Below are 20,139 nucleotides of genomic sequence, written 5' to 3'. Positions count from 1 at the left end.
TTCATGCAAAGAAGGGACATTGGGTCTTCATGATGAATAAGAGAAATGGAACAAATACAGTCATCTTTGTTAAGAAAGAAAAGCCTGCCTTGTACTGGCCTTGTTTCCTGATATTAATGTTGTGCCTAGGGACAATAGTCGGAAGGAGACTCATGGTGGGTTGGTGCTCTCAGTGGGTTGGTCTGTCTGATTCAACCTCTGTTTTGTCAGCATTTTTGTGACTCTGAAAATGGAATAGATTATAATTAATTATGAGGTCCACGTTGTTGCTATTTTAATTTTGTAATATTTACAAATGCTGCAGAGAAGGTATGCTTGCAAGATACTCATACGTTTCACACAACTCTGTAAAAAAAAAAAAAAAAAGCACATTCTCTGTGTAATTGGAAACTTATGCTTTTGCCTTTTTTTTTTTTAAGGCCATAATTTTGCCTTAATTTTTATTTAGTGGTGTTGCATCATCCTGTCAAAACAATGAGCTGCTGTATGACCAACTCTGTCACTATTTGCTATTATCACTAAAGCAGAGCAGTTAGCCAAAAGAGTTACTGACTTTCTTCAGATGAATTAGGAATAAAGCTGAAGGTGAAGATATTTGCTTCAGATTTTGCACTTGCTGCTTTGATTAATCAGGAAGGTGGCACATGATCAAATCTTTTCAGACAACGACTGTTAGACCAATGACACGTTTGACATTTAGCTGAGGAAAAAGTCTGAAGAGTTCACTATCTGAACTGCTGCCCTGGGAACTTTCCAACGGTTTGACTCATCTGTCTTCTCCTGCAGACATTTTGTGACTGTTGTGCCTAAATATCTCTGAGAAGTGCAAAGGAATAGATTCTAATACGATGCAAAAAGATGCTCAGCCGAGAAGAGATCTAATTAAAAACTCACTCTGAATATAAGTCAGCAGTTTCTTGAATTGCTCTCAATTTTTTTCTCATTGTGGATGCAAAATGAGATTTATAACTGAAGGCACTGCACCATATAATTCAACAATATATGTTTCTTGGACTGTCACTGGAGTAAACATTGATAAGGTAGATCAGGTTCTGTTGAGCAAGGGTTTTTAATGAAAGCTTAACAGAACTTTTCTATGGTATTTTGTTTTAGGCAAAGGGAACTGCTCTTACAACAGAGCATTAGAAATTTGCATTAGGATTACTCTAAAATCCTTAGATTACCAACCAAAGTGACAAGAGAATACCCTGAAAATGAGTAAATAACCTCCATATTACTTACTACCATGTTTTTATTTTTGCTTTGAACCTATGAGTTAATATTTTTCTTTTCCCTCCTTTATTATGGTGATTTTATGCAAGCCAAGGAGTGCTTAGATGGGCTGAATAATCTGGGGTCACAATATTAGAGGGGACAAAGTGTTTCGAGGCTCAATGTTTTTGAGCAAAGACTGCATTTACTAAATGTTAAAGTAAAGATGGGAGGAAAATATACCTTTCCAGATCAACTGATGAAGTTAGAAATAAAACAAATGTTTTCAGGTGCCTGTTTTTCCCCTGTTTCAAGTGACCTGTTCTTGGTTTACTGATGAAATTATTCATTCTCACTTAAGCAATACTTTTCTGTTGCATGCATCATGGGCTGGGTGCTGTACCAGTAGATAACATGGAACTATTTTTCCAGAGCCTGCTTCATAAACATTTTAAGAAAATAGTACAACATATTGATTTCTAATAACTAGTTTTATGGTTGGCTTTCAATGCAATACTATAAATTATTAACTTTTAATTTCACTGTTACCAGTAAGATATACTTGTGAGTTTTCAGAGATTAATTGTTCAAATGAAGTCTCAACTTCCAATTTGCCTTTTATACTGAAGAGCCGGACCATTTCATAGACTCAAAGCCACATCTGGAAAAACTTGTATTCAAAGGGATTCCATAGAGCTATGCTGGAAATGACCCCTGCAGCTGCTGCTATAATGCAGAATGGAAGTTAAAACGGCCTACAAAACCAGCCTGTGCTAAGAGACTCTTGGTCTCTTTTTTTGAATTCTGAATCAGGCAACTTTTGTGGCTTGTATTCAGCTCTATAAGTTTTATCATTTTTGTTAGATGTTGCAACTCAGCTTCAGATTAGTTGTTATAAAGGAACAGTTTGCACGATTCTTGATGAAAAAATCTTTCTCTATAAATTGGTAAAAGTTAACAAATTTCTTCCAATTAGACCAATAACAGCACATTACTAGAATTTTCCTGCAGAAGGAGAAGATCTTGAGCAATGTAGCGTGACAAAAAAAAGTTCTGTACTCGCTTTTTAAAATGAAGCAAGCCATAATATTTCTTAGACTACTATAGGGACTCTTAAAATAAAGTCTATGACTGTGCTTTAATAAAATCAAATGGCTACTTTCATTTTTTCTAGGAAATGTTTGTAACAATTGATTGGTACGTGAAATACAAAATTTACCAAAGGGAGGATGAGGGGAAAGGAGTAACTAGCAGGCTACTTTCTTGCTTTCTTTTAAAGAAGAATTAAAAATATATATATACAAATTCTTATACTAATTCTGTAAAGGGATATGTAACACCACCCATTTCTTCTTTAAGAACTAGCTTTACATCTTATTTTGCACCATGGTTCGGTTAACAGTGAACAGCATAACAACGGGTTAAACTGGTGCTATAAAATCTAATTTGGAGATACTTGTTTTATGTGACACCAAATACGGTTTTGCTTGCTTGTAGTTGAAAATAGATTAAGCTTCATTTGAAGCAGGGGAATTCACTTGAACTGTACTAGTGAAAAACAGAAAGATAAGGAAAACTTGTTTTGCTAGCATTCCTAAGTGAATATAATTCTGTGTCAGAACAAAAGGTAAAACAGAGTGTTCTGTAATAAATGTAATAGTTTTCTTTTTTTCTGGAAACTTACAGAGAACAAGCTCATTATTAAAATCACCCTACTGAGTTGTTATATTAAAGTACAAGTGCTTCATCAGTTGCTGGTGGGCCATTCAATATATTGATGGCTCACTGATCCCTCTCTTTATGCTGGCACAAGTATTTTCCAGCTTAAGGAAGAAGGAAAAAAATAGAAGAAGAAAGTAAAAGCATGTTTGTTAGCAATTATTTGAATATATTATCATTTGCAAAGACTGGCTAATAGTTGGGCCCTGATTCTACACCATTAAAGTAAACAGAAAGCTGAATACTAATTTAATGCAAGAGATGATCAAACCCTCAGCAATGTAATCTGGTGACTCCCTTTTAGGATTTGTTTTCAAAGGAATAAGATATAAATGATTATTTTTGGAAGGCAAGCAGCAACAAACCCTCTTCTTTTGTCTTGAAGCAGAGCAAATATTTTATGATATCATAAATAAAACACTTCCTGCCGGCACAAGCAGAGGGGAGGAATCTCCTGTTATCAGTGCTTGTGAACCACCAGCCAAATTCCCAAGAGTGTAGGAGGGCTCTGGCAATTGGACGCTGTCATTTGAGGAGATTTTTGCCCCCAGTTATCTGCCAGCAATTAAGTGACACTTAATCAAGGACAACAGAAGGGGATATGGACAAGTTCTTCAGCTTCTCCAGTTCACAGGCCTGAGTTTTAGTGCAGACTGAAATAGGTAATAGTTAAATTTCTTTTTAAACCATATAGCTGGCCATAAACCATAAACCATCTTTTTAAACCATATAGACAGCAGGGAAGTTAGAGTTCATAACCAAGTCCGGTGTCCCGATGGAGAAGAGTACCTGGCTCCTACCATAGCCAAGTTCTGGAAATGCTGACAGGATAAGTTAGTTAATAATACAGGTTGATATTAGTTGGCAGAACTGAAAAGCGTAACTTTTTCCATGAGTGTTGGAATGCAGATGCCCGCGTCAGATCCTCCAAGAGGATCAGTCAGCAGCAACTACTAATATGGGATTTAGCTTCTCTGCTTGCTTTCATACTGCCCTAGTTCTGCTGATGATTCGGATGAGCCAAGTTTCTGTTACTTAGATGAAGAGCCCTGGTTCGTTACAAAGAGCCAGCCAGAGTAAGATCTGCCAGGGTATAACTTACCTATCTGAAAAGCATCTCTATAACATTGCCAACCCTCAAGCTAATGGTTTTACCTGCTTCGGTTTCATTTGTGTTATATTTCTGTGTCCTTTTACCCATTCTGTCACTTCAAGGCACCTCTCTGGCTTGGCTACCTCTGGGCTGAGATCCCTGGGTGTAGCTGTTTTCATTCCTGGCCCTTCTTCGGGCAGTAGAGTTGATTTTTGTTAGAGAAATAATGATCAAAACATTTTAAAACTTGTGGTCAGGGAAGAGAGGGAAAAACTATCAAGCCCTACATGAGCTAAGTAACCTCAATTTTTGTTATGAAATAAGATGAAAATAAATCCTACTTACTAAAAAAAAAAAAGTCTTCTCTGTATGTGGGCTACTGTCAAAATGCCCTTAATTAAAACCTGTCTTAATTATAAGTGCAAAGTAACATCAGGTGTTCCCACCTGAATTTCTTTATTTTATCACAAGAGAGCCATTCAAACAAACAAACAAACAAAAAACACCACCACCACGAAAACTTACTTTCTGGAATTTAACCAAGATAGGTAAGAGTTTCCTGTGTTTCTGACAACTTGTTTTTGCCAAGTGCCTCATCCAAAGCCTTCTGAATACAGTGCAGAGCCTGCCATTGTCTTCCATGAGCTTTAATATGGTATTGCAATAATTATCCTTAAATACAATCCAAATGTATTCATCCGAGCTTTTGCCTGTAATGCCTTTTGATTCACTGTGTCAATATCTGCAACCTCCAACATTTGGAAAAATGTAATCAAAGTATCTATTTGTAATGATAAACGAGGGAAATTGTGGCTAACAAAGCAAACATACCACTGTGAAAATTTTCCACTGTGGAAATGCTCTCCTAGCACATTGAAAATCTGCACAACGTATCCAGCGCCCTGCTCTTGCTCATGGCAATAGCACAGTGTGACTGAGGTAGCCCACTGCCTTCAACTTGCAGGTTGCTCACAGCATCAATTTATGAGCAAACTAGTAAGGGATGTCAGTATCAGCTACGCAATTAAATATGTTGAAGAAAGAAGACCAAATTATTACATATATTTCCCTTTGTTTTTTTTTCTGTCTTTAGCACTAGTCATGGTACACTGGGTGAAAAATTACAGTATTTCTATGGAGAGACTATAACAAAAAAAAAATTTACATTAATATTGCAACTGGATTACAAACATAACTAAATTATTTGTGCATCTACATCTGATATCCCCTTTTTTCTAATTGAAAATGAAGTAAATGAACATTAACTTGGTCCTGCTCAAAAGTAAGCAATCAAAGTGTTGCTGCTTTCTGTGTTCCTGTTACTGAGTAGCACTAAATTCCCTTCTTGACTCATGAGAGTTACCTAATATATATAGTCCTGTTTAGAGCATTAGCTCACTTTCTAAACCTTTGGCATTTGGGCTAGTCTGTAACTGGTACCTCAGTGGCAGCTATTTTAATCTTTCCTATGATCAGTTGTTCACTACCTGGTTAATTCAAGGAGCTCTTTCTCTCGTTTCACTCAGGTGCTATGCAAGGGGAAGGCAGCGGTACTGCTGCAGCTCCTTACTTTTATCTTAATTCTGGGAACTCAGCTCAGCAAAGAACGGGGTAGCTGCTGTTCCAAAATACTCTGCGATATTTGTTTGTACATACAAATACATGCATCAGAAGTGCCTTCCTGCTTCGTTGTACTCAAGCACATGCTATTTTAGGCTGACATTTTCAAACCGGGCCTGAGGGAGTTAGATGTCTAAATTAAATTCAGTTTGACTGATTTGGACGTTGAACATCTCAGAACTAAAATCCTAGCAATAGACAGTGGGTCTGTGCTCAAAGGACATTATTTAGCTCTTCAGCAATGCACAACATGTACATCTACATTTTTTTTTTCCTTTTAAATTAAGATGGCCATATAATTTAATTATTAATGCAAATATAGAATTTGAAGACTGGGTAACGTTTTATTAAATTAGCATGGTAGATAAATGGAGTGAAACAGCTATAGTATTGCCTTGAGCTGTTTTAATTTGAAGATGATAAAAGCACTACAAAAACACTAAAGTCTTGTTGATCTAAATACTCATGTACTTTATAGAGTGACAAATAAGAAATTCATAACAGCTGGTTCTCTTGTGAGAGAGAACTTGTATTTTTCATGCTTGACTTCTGATGATAGAGATTAAATGTTGAAAACCGATGGCATTAAACATGATTCTTGTTAAAACTCGGATCATTGCCTCAGACTGGTATTGCACAGTGATATTTCTGGACAGAGGTGTGAAAAAGTAGGCTGTGAGCAAGAACTCGGGTTGTATTACCAAATCCTGGCTTATTTTGTATAAGCATTTTGAGCAAAATGACATGAGCATTCTGAATTCCAGTTTAATCACCTCTCAAATGAGTTTAAACACACAACAATAGGTTAATGAGGTTAAACAGGTTCTGATGTGTTCTGAGATTGTCCTATCAAAAGTGCCATTAAATTGTAACACTATGATTTATATAATAAATTAATAGGGAAAATGCTAGTGTGTTTTATGTAGCATAAGGGACAATATATAAGCATGAAATATAAATCCAGAAAGTTTACAGCAAATAGAACTGATTCCAAAATAACTGCGAACGGCAGAAATTCAGTACGATTATTCTTGTACTGAACTGTGACAACCGCAACCTGGGGAAGAACAGCAGAGTTAAAGACGTGTCCTTTTCTCTGGTGCCTGCTGTGTTTTGCAGACTGTATTCAAATGCTCTTTAAAGAGCACAGTCTGGAAGGGGCTCAAGCATTGAAAAGCAAAGAGGGAAACAATTCCAAACAAGGCTGCCTGTGTGCAGCTCTGTTTCTGGTATCACCCTTTGAAGGTTTACACTGAAGTACTCTTTGTCTCACAAGCTACTTCAGATGAATATCATTTATGGGAATAGCTATAAACAAAAAGCACATGTCTTGAATGCTTCTCAGTGCTGGGGAGAAGTGTTATTATAAAAGTCTGACACCAGCTGATGCTGGCCACCCTGGCAAGGCCAGTCTGACTCATGGTTATCACCATTTTGCAGGCCAGCAGAAGAGAACTACAAGATTGTTCTCCTTTGATTTTCTCTCTTCAAACTGAGTGCATCCAAAAGAGCTGTACTGGAAAAAAGAGCTAAATTTGTCTGATATAGATGTTTCAGCAATCCATACCTGTAGGGAGCAGTTACCCAAAACAGCCTGTAAAACTTGGAATTGAGAAGAAATGTACTCAGGTTTGAAATGCTTAGGGAAGATGATTATTTGGGATCTGTGTGTCCCTGGAGTATTAACAAGTGTACTACAAGTAGTCATAGGAAAAACACGAGAACCTTGATAAGTGACCCCAGAATGGGCATCTATGCCCTGCATGCTGACCTGTCACTACACGCATATATGAGCATTACAACTTGCTTTGAAATGAACAGAAAGTTAGGAGGGGTAAACTTGCCAGCATATCCCACCTAACGTGCACTATCAATTTGGTGCAATTCAATCAAAATTTTATAAGCCCTGAATGTTCTGAGAGCTGGCTTACTTGTGTGATCCCTTCTCAACAGCAATGTTCATCGTGAAAACCAGGATGTTCCTTTTAATGTCATCTACATCTGACTGTCTTTTGGAATTGACAATAAAAGTCTTTGCAAAAAAATCCCACCTCTGGGAATGATTGTTCATGGGACTTCTGTGCTCTAGGACACATTCCCAAACTTTTTCTTTTTTTTTTCACCCTCTTTCTTCAGTCAACCTAACAATAGGACAGTCTGACTGCAGAAGCTTTTCTGGCTGCAAGAAGAGCAGTGGCTTTTCTTCCCCTTTTAAGGAAGTTCTCTCTGTGTTCTTTAAGATTTGTAAATAGCTCCAGGAAATTAAAGCACTTAAAAATCTCAAGTGGATAAATCAAATGATCACTTGCAGTTTACGGGGAAAGGAGCTGACTAGAAAGCTGTAGCTAGAATTTATATGGCAACGCAGTCATCAAATATTCCTAACCTTATTGGTTGCACTGGTGAATTTGACTTGGGATTGCGTGTCATTTTAAAATGTTTATCATTCTCCTTTCACTGGAGATTCAGTGTAGCTGTGGAGTCCCAGCAATGTCACAGTTCTAACCCAGGGCTTATCTATATTGATGTACTAGCCTGAAGCCCACACTCAGAGCAGCACAATGGCCATATATGTGTTCCTTTCTGCTCCTCCTGGGAGGGTTAGACACAGAGGAGGACTTGTACCCAAGCCCTGTACCTAAGGGTTGTGTGGATGCCAATAGCTAGAGCTGTACAGAGCAGTCGGCATGAGACCTCTTCTGAGAATAATGCACACAGAGCCAATGGTAGATCTCCCCAGAGCTGCAGGTTTGCAGGAATAGAACAGGAGTTGAAGGAGTTGAAAGGTGCTACCTGATGAAGGGACAGCCCCAGCTGGAAAAAAACAAACAAACAAACAAAATACAGGAAAAGTCTAGTCTGCATTGGCAGGTCAGGTATGACAAAGCAGAAACTGATATTGCTATTCCATTCACCGTGGACTTGGGGCTAAATCAAGGCTGTAGCATCCTGATATAATCAAAGCTCGCTTCTCTGATGCAATGCTCAGCAAAATTTGAAACATCTTTTGCTTAGACAGAAGATATTGCCGTGGTTTCTTCCCAAGTTCTTGAAGCACGAAAGCAAAACTAATAATCCAACTGTTAGGTGAAAATAAGAAAGCAAATACACAGGAAAGCACAAGGAATCCGTTTTCTTGGCTAAAATACTGATAGGAGTCACATAAACCTAGATTAACAGCAAGTTTGCTTTTTCTGATTAGTGCGTATTTCTACTTCTGTAATTTCACTGGACTTAATACCTAAGCCTTTTGACGATAATATACCTCTTCGTTGAGGGGTGGGAAAGAAGAAGACTCCAAGGGGTCTGAAAGCAGAGGGGAATGCACCTAATCGTTATGAGCAAAATGCTGTAAGTCTGCTAATGCCTACCACATGGTGGGCTGGGCAAGTCAAATACTGCTGAAAAAGGGATTTTATTTTCCTTCTATTTATTTTCCTTTTATAAACTTGCTATCCACAAATCTTTCATTGCCTTCCTGTCTCTGGTCACCTGAAATAGCCTTTTAAAATATGCATGAAAGTACTTTGCTAGCAGCATTTTTATAAAACAATGAAATACTGAGCATAAATCATGCAGTGGAAATATTATCTTCTTCCCACACATTGCATTTTATTGATCTGCTTAAACCGGATAGCTAGTCCATGGAGGAAAGTTAAGGACATGGGTCTATCTGTACCGTTGAGTGACCCTCTCTGTCTGCAGCAAATGTTTTTAGAAATATTTTTAAATAATTGACTCAGCCCTGCAAAATCCCTATTTTATCTTGGTTCCTCCTTGATTCCTACTGCTAGTAAATAAGCATAGTTTCTTCCTTGCACTAACATTCACTGGAATTTCCTCTCTTTGAACTTTCAGAGATGAAAGTCTGTACAACCCTGTGGTCATTTTGTATTATTGCACTTAGAGCTATAATTTGGAGTGCAATAGATCTCTTCATTGAGCTGAATTTCAGTTTTACTGAGTAATGTCCTTTTGCAAAAAGATCCTACCCTTTTCTAGCTTTGTATGAGTAAAAGAATAGAGAAATACTACTAGCTTTGGGGTAATATTGCAATCTTATGCTTGCAATATTTGCATATTGCTGAGTACTGAGTGCCACAGAAAGAATTCAGCACAGGAAGATAAAACTGAAAAATCTCAAGAAAACAATAAAAAACAGAATAGGACAATGTGCTCCTTGTAGAAGAATCCTAAACAGATATTATTTAAGATGGTAAAATGTGATGGTGCTGTCCCTTAAACCAAGTTATTGAACTGAAAACAGCAAATTCCTTCTTGCTTACTGAGCCATTCAAGAGAAAGTGTATATATTGCAACAACAACAACAAAACTTGGCAGAAGTTTGAAAAACTTAAATCAGCAAGATGAATAGCAGTGATAATTTTTAACTTGTTACAGATCTTCTAAATCTGCCAGATTCAAAATTACTTTTAAACTAGCATACAAACTGTTCAAAAGTACTCTTCTTCCAGCATGGAAACCAAGCAGTTCAACAGGGCTCAAGATTACTGTGTTAGAATTCACAGCAAAGACTGGAAAATAAAAAATATCTCCTTGACGATGGCAAGGGAATGTACTTATGCATCTTAACATAGAGCAACAAGACTAAATCTAACAGAAAACCTTACAGCAAATGTTTGTTGCTAGTTCTCTGAGAGATGGAGCTTCCGGCTGAAAAGGCCTGTCTCTCAGGGCATAACTTCCATTCTTACTGGAAAGGGAAAATTCCCTTTATATGCTACACCTTTTGTGGTTTTTGAACTCTTCCATCAGGTGCAGAACAAACTCAAACACTTTATAACTGCAGCTGAAAGCAGAACACTGAGACTCATCTAAGCACTTACCCTGTGTTATTTTTGTCTACTAAACTTTGCTCCTTTCCCTTTTTGCTCTTATCTTTCAATATTGCTGTTGTGCATTGATCCCTGACTCTGTCTCTCTGCCAGGAGAAATATCTTTAGAAGTTATTTCATGTTCTTTCAGTGAAGTCCTTCCCCCAAGGAACCGAAGGAAAAGGTTTGGAGATTTTTCAAACATAAAGGGCTTGCCATTCACCCTGTACCACTTTGAAAACGACTCGTGTGGTAAAGAGGTCAGGGAGGGAACACCTGCAAATGGAAGAACAAATTATTTGCTTCACTGGCACAGTTTTCTCTGTAAGTGGGATGGCCAAATCATTGAGATCTGACCTCCTCTTCAGGAAAATAAAACTTACGCTGTCATCAACCCATAGAAATTTGACGAACGCAGTTAAATGCTGGCATACTACACCACATAAATCTTCCGTGGAAGTGTGCCTCTCCATTTCATAATATCACAACACCTTATCAGTTTTCTATCTTTTCCCACTTGTTGAAGGGTATACTATAACTATTTAGGTGGTGTCTATGTGCAACCTGAAGCTATCTTTATTTTGTCTACCCAGCAAAATTCCTCAAGTTAGAATTCAGTCTGAACTGTGCCTCTATTTACATCTCAATTCTTAAAAAAAAATATTTACTAGTGTGATTAGTCTTTAACATAGGGCACAGTCGTGCTCATGTACAAAAAGATTATTGAATACTTGTGTGTTTGTGGTACTGAGTACAAAAAAGGTTACCTGATTAATGCAAGGACTAAAAATCTTTTAGAGGTTTTTAGCACATGTTTGATGATGATGATAGAAACATGCACAGAAACAATATATGCTCTAAAATATTGATATTCACAAATGTATTGGTGAACTCAGATCCTTATTTATTTTTCTTTTTCTCTGATGCAGTAAAAGGAAAAATGCTTTTAACTTTACAATACACTTTGTAGCCCTGATTAAATTAGCATTATATTCTTGCTGAAAAAAATATAGGAACAACAAGGCATATTTCTAATTAGTTTTCTTTCCTGTTGCTCCAAGAGATCCTCAGCATTTCACAGGGGAGACGCTGGTTTACCAAGCCACCAATTCAAGGCAGAATAAAATGCAACAGAAACAAAAGCCCAGCTATGAAAATTCCTTTTCAGTTGCACAAAAGGACTGCAGCGTTGGTACATTGACAGGCGTGTACTCTCCGGCAGCCAAATTTTGTAAATGTTTTGTGTGCGGTTGTTGGCTGGCTTCCATTTTATAAAGAAACAAATATTAATTCAAGGATTATTATAAAGTTGCCACTGGACTTCTTTTGTAGGCTGTGTTGGTATGGCTGGATCTAATTTGTAGCTCTATGTATCTATGGATTATAGTTTTAAAGGTGCAATCACTCACTAAAGATAACTGGATAAAGTTAAAGGATAAGCATATCATTGTGTTTTCAAGAAACTTGAACTAATTGAGCATGACTTCAATTCTAAGAGCACTAGGTCACTAAAAGGCTTTAACAGACCTAAACACATCAGTGTTGCAGAATTATGGGGTATTAATCCCTGCAAGAAAGTAAAAGGCACGTGACTCTTTTTCCCATGCCATTGGTAAAAAACGAGAACGAGTTTCAGTGTGAGGGTCTAGTGACAGTCAGATAAAATTACTTTGAGTCTTCGTTTCTGATTTTGAGTGGAGATGAGCTAGCTTTTTTTGTCAAGCAGAACATTTTAACCTGTTGCAGACAGGGTTCAGAAGAGTTCCCTAGGAGCAGAGCTGGTCCCAGACACCACACCCTGTTCTCCCAAACACCTCTTACACTGAGGAAAATGGGAGCTGGTAGCTAGTATTCGGTCAGGATTTTTGCCAGTGTTACCATGCAAATATGACAAAACCAGGAAGGAGGCTCCAAAAGAATACATGTGCTTAACAGTCACTACTGTAAAACTGTTACGGACCATGATCTCAGAGCCTTCTCAAGCCAAATTAGACATTATCTTGACTTCTGCTACCTGTTTTAGCTCGAATTTTGACTGTCAGACGTGTCACGAAGAAAGTACTCAGGAATTTACATCAAATGTTTCTGAGAGGATAAAAAGGGCATTAAATGAAAACAAATATATGTTCTCTTTGACTCTTCTGGTTTGCTCGTGAAAACTAAGAATTCTGCATTTAACAGATCACAGTCTATTGAGTGCCTCCCCAATGCGTGGAAGACCCAGGCAAATATTTAACTATTCCTAGTGTGTTCGATAAAAAGAAAGGTCAGACACCAGCTGTAACCAGAGGGATGGCGTACACAAAAAGGAGAAACCCCGCAAGCTCTCTGCAGGCAAATCTCCCACTGGGCTCAGGAACAGAAGATTTCTATATCTGACTTCACTATAACAGGTTCCACAATATGCTTGCATAAATCAAAGAGCTGTGTATGCACCACGCTTCCCCCCTTCACTATTTATACTCACCAGGAATGAAAAATAGCTCACCACCTGCCTCATTTCTATCATAATGTAACAGGCCACAGAGTTAACACCCTTCTGATACAAATGGCAGAATAAAATTACAAAAACGGTCACTCTTACTCAGCCAAAACGTTTGGCACCTCACTTGCAACTTTTCCATAAGAAATCGAAACGTCTCATAAATATATGAAAATATGTTGTTCCAAGTCTGTGTGTTATGCGAAATAAAAACCCATGACAAATGCAGCACACTTCAATTCAAAGCTTAGATGCACTAAACTTATGGAACTGTGTGAATGAGAACATAACGATTCAATATTCTGGACAAATTTGTAAGTAAATTTATAGGACTCACGGATCTTTACAGACAATATGGAGTCTCTCTACAAAGAATGTCCTTATTCTGACACATAGAAGAGCATGGAACTCCTCCCTCAGAAAAATAAATAGCTAAGAGGAAAAAGAAAATGACATTAGGCAGCAGTAGTCATATCATATTAAAGAACTGGAATAAGTTTGACAACTAGAAGTAGGAACAGCTTCAGAATAACCTTAAAACCATTGCTTTCAGGTGAATGAATAACAACTTCTGCTCTGATTATATCCAATGAATCATTAAAAATACTCAGGAAGCCTTTGGCGATTATTGCAAGCTCAGCAAATCTGTGGGTTAACTTGGGGGAAGAGCAGTGAAAGTGAAGAGGAAGCAGAGCTCACGCCGGACAGAACGGAGAAATAACCACTGTACAGCCTCAATGGCAGCAGAGGGCAGTAGTAAAAAAAATATATATATATAATTGAGGTCATATAAAAATAGACCAAAGAACATTTCATACCATTTGCAGCCTGAAACGAAGAAACATCCATGCTGCCTAAGTTTGTTATATAAGTTTTACTATTTTCTTGTTGAAAGAGAAGGAAAACCCTGTAGACAACTTTCTAAGTGGATTTAATTAAATCAAATCACTCAAGTTTAAGAAGCTTCATATAGTGAAATCCAAAATAAAAAGAAAATTTTTTTCATTAATGTATTTGTGATATACAAAATGATGTTGACAGGTTGAAAAATAATACGAAGTTAATTTAAATCAATTTGAAAGTCTAACTTGTCAAGAAGAGGTCACAAAAAAAATCTCTGTATATGTTACTTGAGTCTTTAGCAGTTATTAAAGAAGGTCTAATAATGGAATATGCCATGGAGAGCTGGCTGATTTGTTAACTTCGTGGCGATCTCATATTGAGATTTCCTGATGGATCAGTGGCAGAAACATTGATTCTGCCTGTTGTTTTATCTGCTTAGTGCATTAACAGGGTTTCTGGGGCAGTCAGTGAGGCATTGTTTTTTTTCCAGTCGAGAAAAATTATATCAGTGCGAATTTAAAATGAGCAGAGACTGCACGATCAGGGCCAAAATTCACTGCTCGCTTATTCTGCATTAGGGTTGTTTCATTCAAATTGCCGTTTGTCCAAACTGCCAGTAGTTTCCATTACTTCTTAGGAAATCCATTCAACAATATAATCAATGTGGTCATCAGGAATTTTTCCTCAAATACTGAGCACAGCCCAACTTAGAAAAATAGACTGTTTAAAAGCTTCTACTTTGAGCAAAGCTGATTTGAACCATAACAGACAATATAAGTGAATTTCTTTCAAATTACGGCACTTGAGCTTTTTCATTAGTATCACTGTGTCACTGAGACAACCCAGAGTGAAAAAGGAGCCAGTTAAACGTTAACAAATACCATATCAAATAAACTGCAAGAAAAAAAGAGACTTAAGCGAACGGTGGATGATGCCTACGCATCAAATCGTGGCATGTTGGCACTTGGCATGCAGGAGCTCCATCTGCCTTCCAGTTCTTGGTACTGCTGCAGAAGGCAAAGTTTAAAAGGTATAGGGAATTGAAGTTTGCAGTACTGTGATGAGTCACTGTAATTTTGTTCCACTCAAATAAGATCATTTTGTCACTACATCAAAATTAACTGGAAATTAGGAAAGATCTAATAGGAGCCAGGACTTTCTGGAAAGCAAATTACTTGTGCATCGCTAAACCCAGAAGGTTTTGGTGAGTTTATTTCTTCATATGACGAAAAATCAAAGCATTCATGAGTAATGCCAAAAAAAAAAAAAAAAGATCCTAAGCTCTCAAAAATTTTCCCAATTGAGATCTTGTATCATTGTGTACATGAAAGCTGTATATACAGAAAAAGCATTATGTAAGACATTGTAAAGTGAGAAAAAGAGTAAGTAGAATTAATAGATACGAAATTAGAATTAATCAATATGAAGTACTGGAAGAAATATGCAAACTGAAACATTCTCAGCAGTCACAATCTGGCAGATATACCAGACAGTCTGCTGGGTTACTGCTCCTTTTCACACTCGTGCGCGTCCTGTGCTAACACACGACTACAGACCAACCCTTCAGCAAGCAGAAGCTGAAGAAGTATGAAACTGCATCTGTTGAACACAGGATTCATATATTGGTTCCTTTGCCTAGAAGATTCCTCCAACCCATAGGACCTCCCCTGTACCAGGTGTAACTGCATGAGCCTGGTGTTTAGTGATGGATTTTTGCTTCATCAAAACTTCCAGTGTATAGTGATGTCTAAGAAAGCCTCTCTGGTAGTGTCAGTTAACACACTAAAGAGCAAAGGGTCAACTATTTGCTAATTATCCGACACTAAAGGAAGACACACTACCTTCCTGTCATGTATCAGTAGATCAGTAGAGTTTCCTGCTGAAACAGCTGACCTTTGTTTGATTGCTCAGTGAGTATTTTGATCTTACTCTAAAGTTACAATATCTAATTTAACGCACACGATTCAATATAGGTGGTATCCACGGTTCTAGTTGGGAAACACTGATCATTAGGGAAGCCGAACCTCAAAATATTTACAGCTCTAGTTCAGAAGCTCAATGATACATTTTGTTTTGGACGTCCTAGTTCTGCAAGATAGAGAGTTAGAAATCACAAGAAAAAAAAAAGAAAAAAAGAAAAAAAGATTCTTCATGTTCTGCCTGTCTTGTCACGGCAAAACAAAAGAAAATGGTTGGGTAAAACTACTACGGAAAGACTTTTTGAGCTGCCTTTTCTGAAAGTTTAGTCTCAAACACTGACTTTGTGTAATGTATCTGATAGCAAAGCATCATCCATTTTTATTCACACTAAATACATTTGGCTTGTATAGGTTTGGCAAAAACAGGATCGCCAGAGGAGCTGTACCCGTTTGCTCCAGTTACTGGATTTGTTCCAGTAAACCAACTGATGACACTGGCAACTGCAAACAGCTTAAACAGATCTACTTTTATAAAGCTGCTGCACTTCAACACAAGCTTTATTAGTTTCTCTATGTAGGCACAGATGAGATCTGTCATACTTGTGGGAATGATGTAAATTTTAGTTTACCTTGGTTTACCTGCTCTCAGAAGCACAAAATTCAGAATTAAACTACGGTAAAGAAACAGTACCTATCTACTTAGTGAAGGGTTTCCCACTAGTCTCACTCTTGGGATGGGAATGACTTGGCAACCATGGGGCAAGCATTCTCCTTAATGGAAGAACAGATTCCAATGCTCCTGTTCTGCTCATCATTTTTAGCCTTGTGACTACACAGGCAAGACTTTACACCTGTGCTGTGCAGGATCAGAGCTTCAAGGATCAGATTTCAGATCTGCGAGAGCAGCGCTTTTTAGAAGCGTGGCACAGAATTTGATGACACAAGCTTGGGAGACTGTGATCACAACAGTTGAGAAAAAAAAAACAGACTGAGAATGAGTGAGCGTGACAATTGCAGGCTCTGCAAGACAATAGAGAATCCTGAGTCACTGCTTCGGGAGGAAAGGCAGAAGAGAGAGTGAGATCTCATAGCAGATAGGAGGAAAATGTAATGTAGTTGAGGTGGGTGAGGATGTTCGTTTGTTTGTCTTGGCAAAGAACAGTTCATCTTTTTCTACAAAGACTCTTCTGCCAACTGAGGAGCAGTCTGGAGGGATTCATGTATGTTACTCTTTTTTGTCAAATGGGAGAAGACATTTTAAAATACTGCTAGAAGGAACCATCTCACACAGAAAACAAAAGAGACATTGCAAAATACCATTTCAAATTCTCAGTTTTAAAACTCCCCTCTGGAATATTGACAAATCCAGTGCTTTATATATATCATCAACATCTTTAACAGTTTCATTGATCGCAAACTGATTCTGCAGTTTACGTTGAATCCCAGTGGAAATTGTTTTATAATGACTGAAGAAGCAGTTTGAGAACTGAATTTGTTTTCATGACAGAGCAGAACCAAGGACATTTTAGCATTGCTCTGATCTGTGTAGCTCCTTTGTTGCTGTGAGCAGGAAGAAAAAAAAAAAAAAAAAACAGACAAAAATTTGCTGTCAAAAAAATGAGAGTGGAGTAATTTTATTTCCTCCCAGTTACTGATTCAAAACCAACCACCCCCAATTATAGCATACGCATAAAGAAACACACTAAGGATCCTAGCTGTGATAAGAGCAGGTCTCTAGAATAAAAGCTTTATTTTCTCACCTGCAGTTTACTGGAAGAAGGCAGAAAATCAGTTTCTGTTGTTATCATTGACTTAATATCATGAATAGGAACATTTGGTTTGAATTCCCTCAGAGGAAGGTGATGCCAACTGTGTTCACAGGTAGCTTCTCCTCTGGTCTGAATCACGTTTAACTTCTAACTTCTCAGAAACTTAGTGTGGGACCAGTGTGTGATGTAATTGTTGTCTTTACTGCCCTGGTGGTATGAAAGCAGGCCCCTTCCTGAAATTTAACATCCAGCTGAGAAAAACAGGCAAGTACTATCAGCCACGGTAAAAGATAACGTATGCAGAATAATATGATAAATACGGAGGATGTTGAATTTTGAAGGGTAAATTATTTTGTCTGAAATTACTTCGACAAAATCCAATTATTTATCTGAAAAAACAGCTCCAAAGAGATTGCAAGTGGCAAATAAGACTGAAAAATATACTTGTCAAAATCATTTATTCCCTTCCCAAGTGTAGGAAAATGATGAATGAGCAATAAAGGATTGCTGTTCTTTGTTTAGACCCAAAGAAAAGAGAAATGTGTATGCAAGAAAAAAGCTTTTTCTGCATTTTGTTTTGCTTCAGGTGAAATTTCTGTGGAGAGAATAAATGTTTTTTGCAAGGTATTCAGCTTCTACATTCAGCTTCTTGGTACTGCTGCAGACCTGCTGTGTGAACCTTAAAATGAATTTATGTTAACTAGTCTGTGGGAAATAGGAAGAAACCAGGATTCCTTTTTTTTGACAGCTTGTGGAGCTAATCTTCAGCAAACAAGAACTTTTAATACCCAGTAATATTAAATATTCTGAATATTAGGGAATTTGCTGGCGTTTGAACACTGACGTAACAAAAACAAGACCTTCCCAAGGATAGGACTTCTGTAATGGGACATCTCTACATGTGCATTTAAAACCAAAACCAGGTGAACAGGGTGTAGACCCACTTCAGTTTCATCTGGACCAACTATCAGAGGCTAAAATGGGGACAACGTGAGGTTGCGGGTGTACACAGGATTGCCTAAGGTTCTCGTCTGCTGTCAGCAAAATAGCATTAGCTGCAACAAAATTTAGGGGGGAAGACGGACTTTTGCCACTATTTTGCTTGGAAGTGGTATTTTCCTTTGAAAGCTGTTAGGAAGGGATAACCAGTGTGTGCAACAACTCGGCCAGGCACCCAGCAGCAAAGCCAAGCTACCTCACCGGCAACCTAACGCCCTCTGCCCCTCATAGCCCCGCCACAGCAAAGGGCGGACCAAGCGCTGAGGCGAGCCGGCTCCTCATTGGCCGCTGCAAGAGCTCCAAGCCCTGACAGAACCGAACTTCCCATTGGATGCCGCGCAGCGGCACGCTTTGTGATTGGCTGAGAGGCGAGTGCGGGCGGGAGCGGGCGGCGAAGGGAGCGGCACCGTGGCCTGGTGGCGTCTCGCGAGAGTTGCGCGGCGCTCTCGCGCGGCCGCGGCCCGCCCTGGTCCGCCCTCAGGTGCTCGGAGCCGGCGGCGGCCCCGAGCGGAGGGGGTCCGAGGTGCTGCCCGCCGCCCGCCGGTGAGTGGCCGCCTGCCGCCGGGGAGCGGGGCAGGGCGCGTCGCGGTGGGGACGGGGGGACCCCCCCGCTGCCCGTCCCGCTCGCTGCCGGCCCCCCGGAGAGCGCGGGCTCGTCGCTTTCTCCGCGGTGTGGGTGCGAAGCCTTCCCCGGGCCGAGGCCGGGGGCCCGGCCCCTCGCTGTGCCCGGCCGCAGCCCGCCTCAGGCTGCCTCAGGCGGCCTCTCCTGTGCCTGTGGAGGCCGGGGGTGCCGGTTCCGCCGGGCACTGTCCTGCTGCCTCTGCGGGAAGGGGATTTAGAGGCAAAAAATAAAAAATAAAAATAAGGGTTGGCTGCCGGTGGAAGCGGCTCGGGGGGTTTTTCTTCGGGGTAACAGCCAAAACAGAGCTGTGTGGTGATGGCATCTGTGGGCTTGCACGGGTTGTAGCCGTGTATCCGCGGCTAAACGCGGTCCAGGCGGTTTGTGGAGCCTCAGCTGCGAAGTTCGGCAAGTTGAGAGCATCGAGACGTGATCCCTGGAGAAAGCAGAAAGCTGTGGGGTGTTTGCGTGGGTGCTCTCTGACCTAATAGGTCTTCCTTTTAAAGACAAAAATCAAAGCTAAAAGCCATGCTTTCAAACGGAAAAAGTGGGGAGTAAGGCGTGATCCGCGCAGAAACTGCGTGCCTGGCATTGCTCCCTTCTTATCAGGGGAAGATGAGCTTTCCTTCACTGTTTCTTGTGTAGCAGCAGGTAGTGCTTAAATGCTCACAGACTTAAAAATTCTGATATTCCTCTTTGAAAAGTTACTTTAAGGCTGATCACAAGTGCGGAGTTTGTTTCCTCTGCCCGCTGAACTAAGAGCACTTTAGCGCAGCTAACGCCACAGGCCAGCGGTGCCTGCGTGCTGTCTCCTGAAGGTGACAGCCGATAGAGGCAACTGTTTCTTACAGTGGTTTTTCTTCTCATGAACACTGTTTAACCTAAGTTAGGGCAATACTTTGTAATCTTAAAAAGGATTCTGAAAATGGTAGTCCTTTGCTTACAGAACTGATCTTAGCGTTTCCTGAGCTGGGGATAGCTTAGGACTAGAAGAGGCATGCAGTCAATGAAAAAAATTGCTGTATTTTT

General features: G+C 39.3%; 1 protein-coding gene across 1 annotated transcript in view; it reads left to right on the top strand.

Moving 5' to 3' along the window:
• Window positions 1-18,879: 18,879 nt before the first annotated feature.
• The window catches only part of LRRC28 (leucine rich repeat containing 28), a 53,229-nt gene continuing 51,969 nt past the window's right edge, over window positions 18,880-20,139 (top strand). Inside the window, exon 1 of the mRNA XM_083850411.1 lies at window positions 18,880-19,034. The gene's annotated coding sequence lies outside the window, so the exon portion shown is untranslated. The remainder of the gene's footprint in view (window positions 19,035-20,139) is intronic.

Source organism: Anser anser (genome assembly GCF_964211835.1).
Source record: "Anser anser genome assembly, chromosome: 10".
NCBI lineage: Eukaryota > Metazoa > Chordata > Aves > Anseriformes > Anatidae > Anser > Anser anser.
Note: the sequence above shows the minus strand (reverse complement) of the source record. Positions and strands in the feature narration are given on the sequence as shown.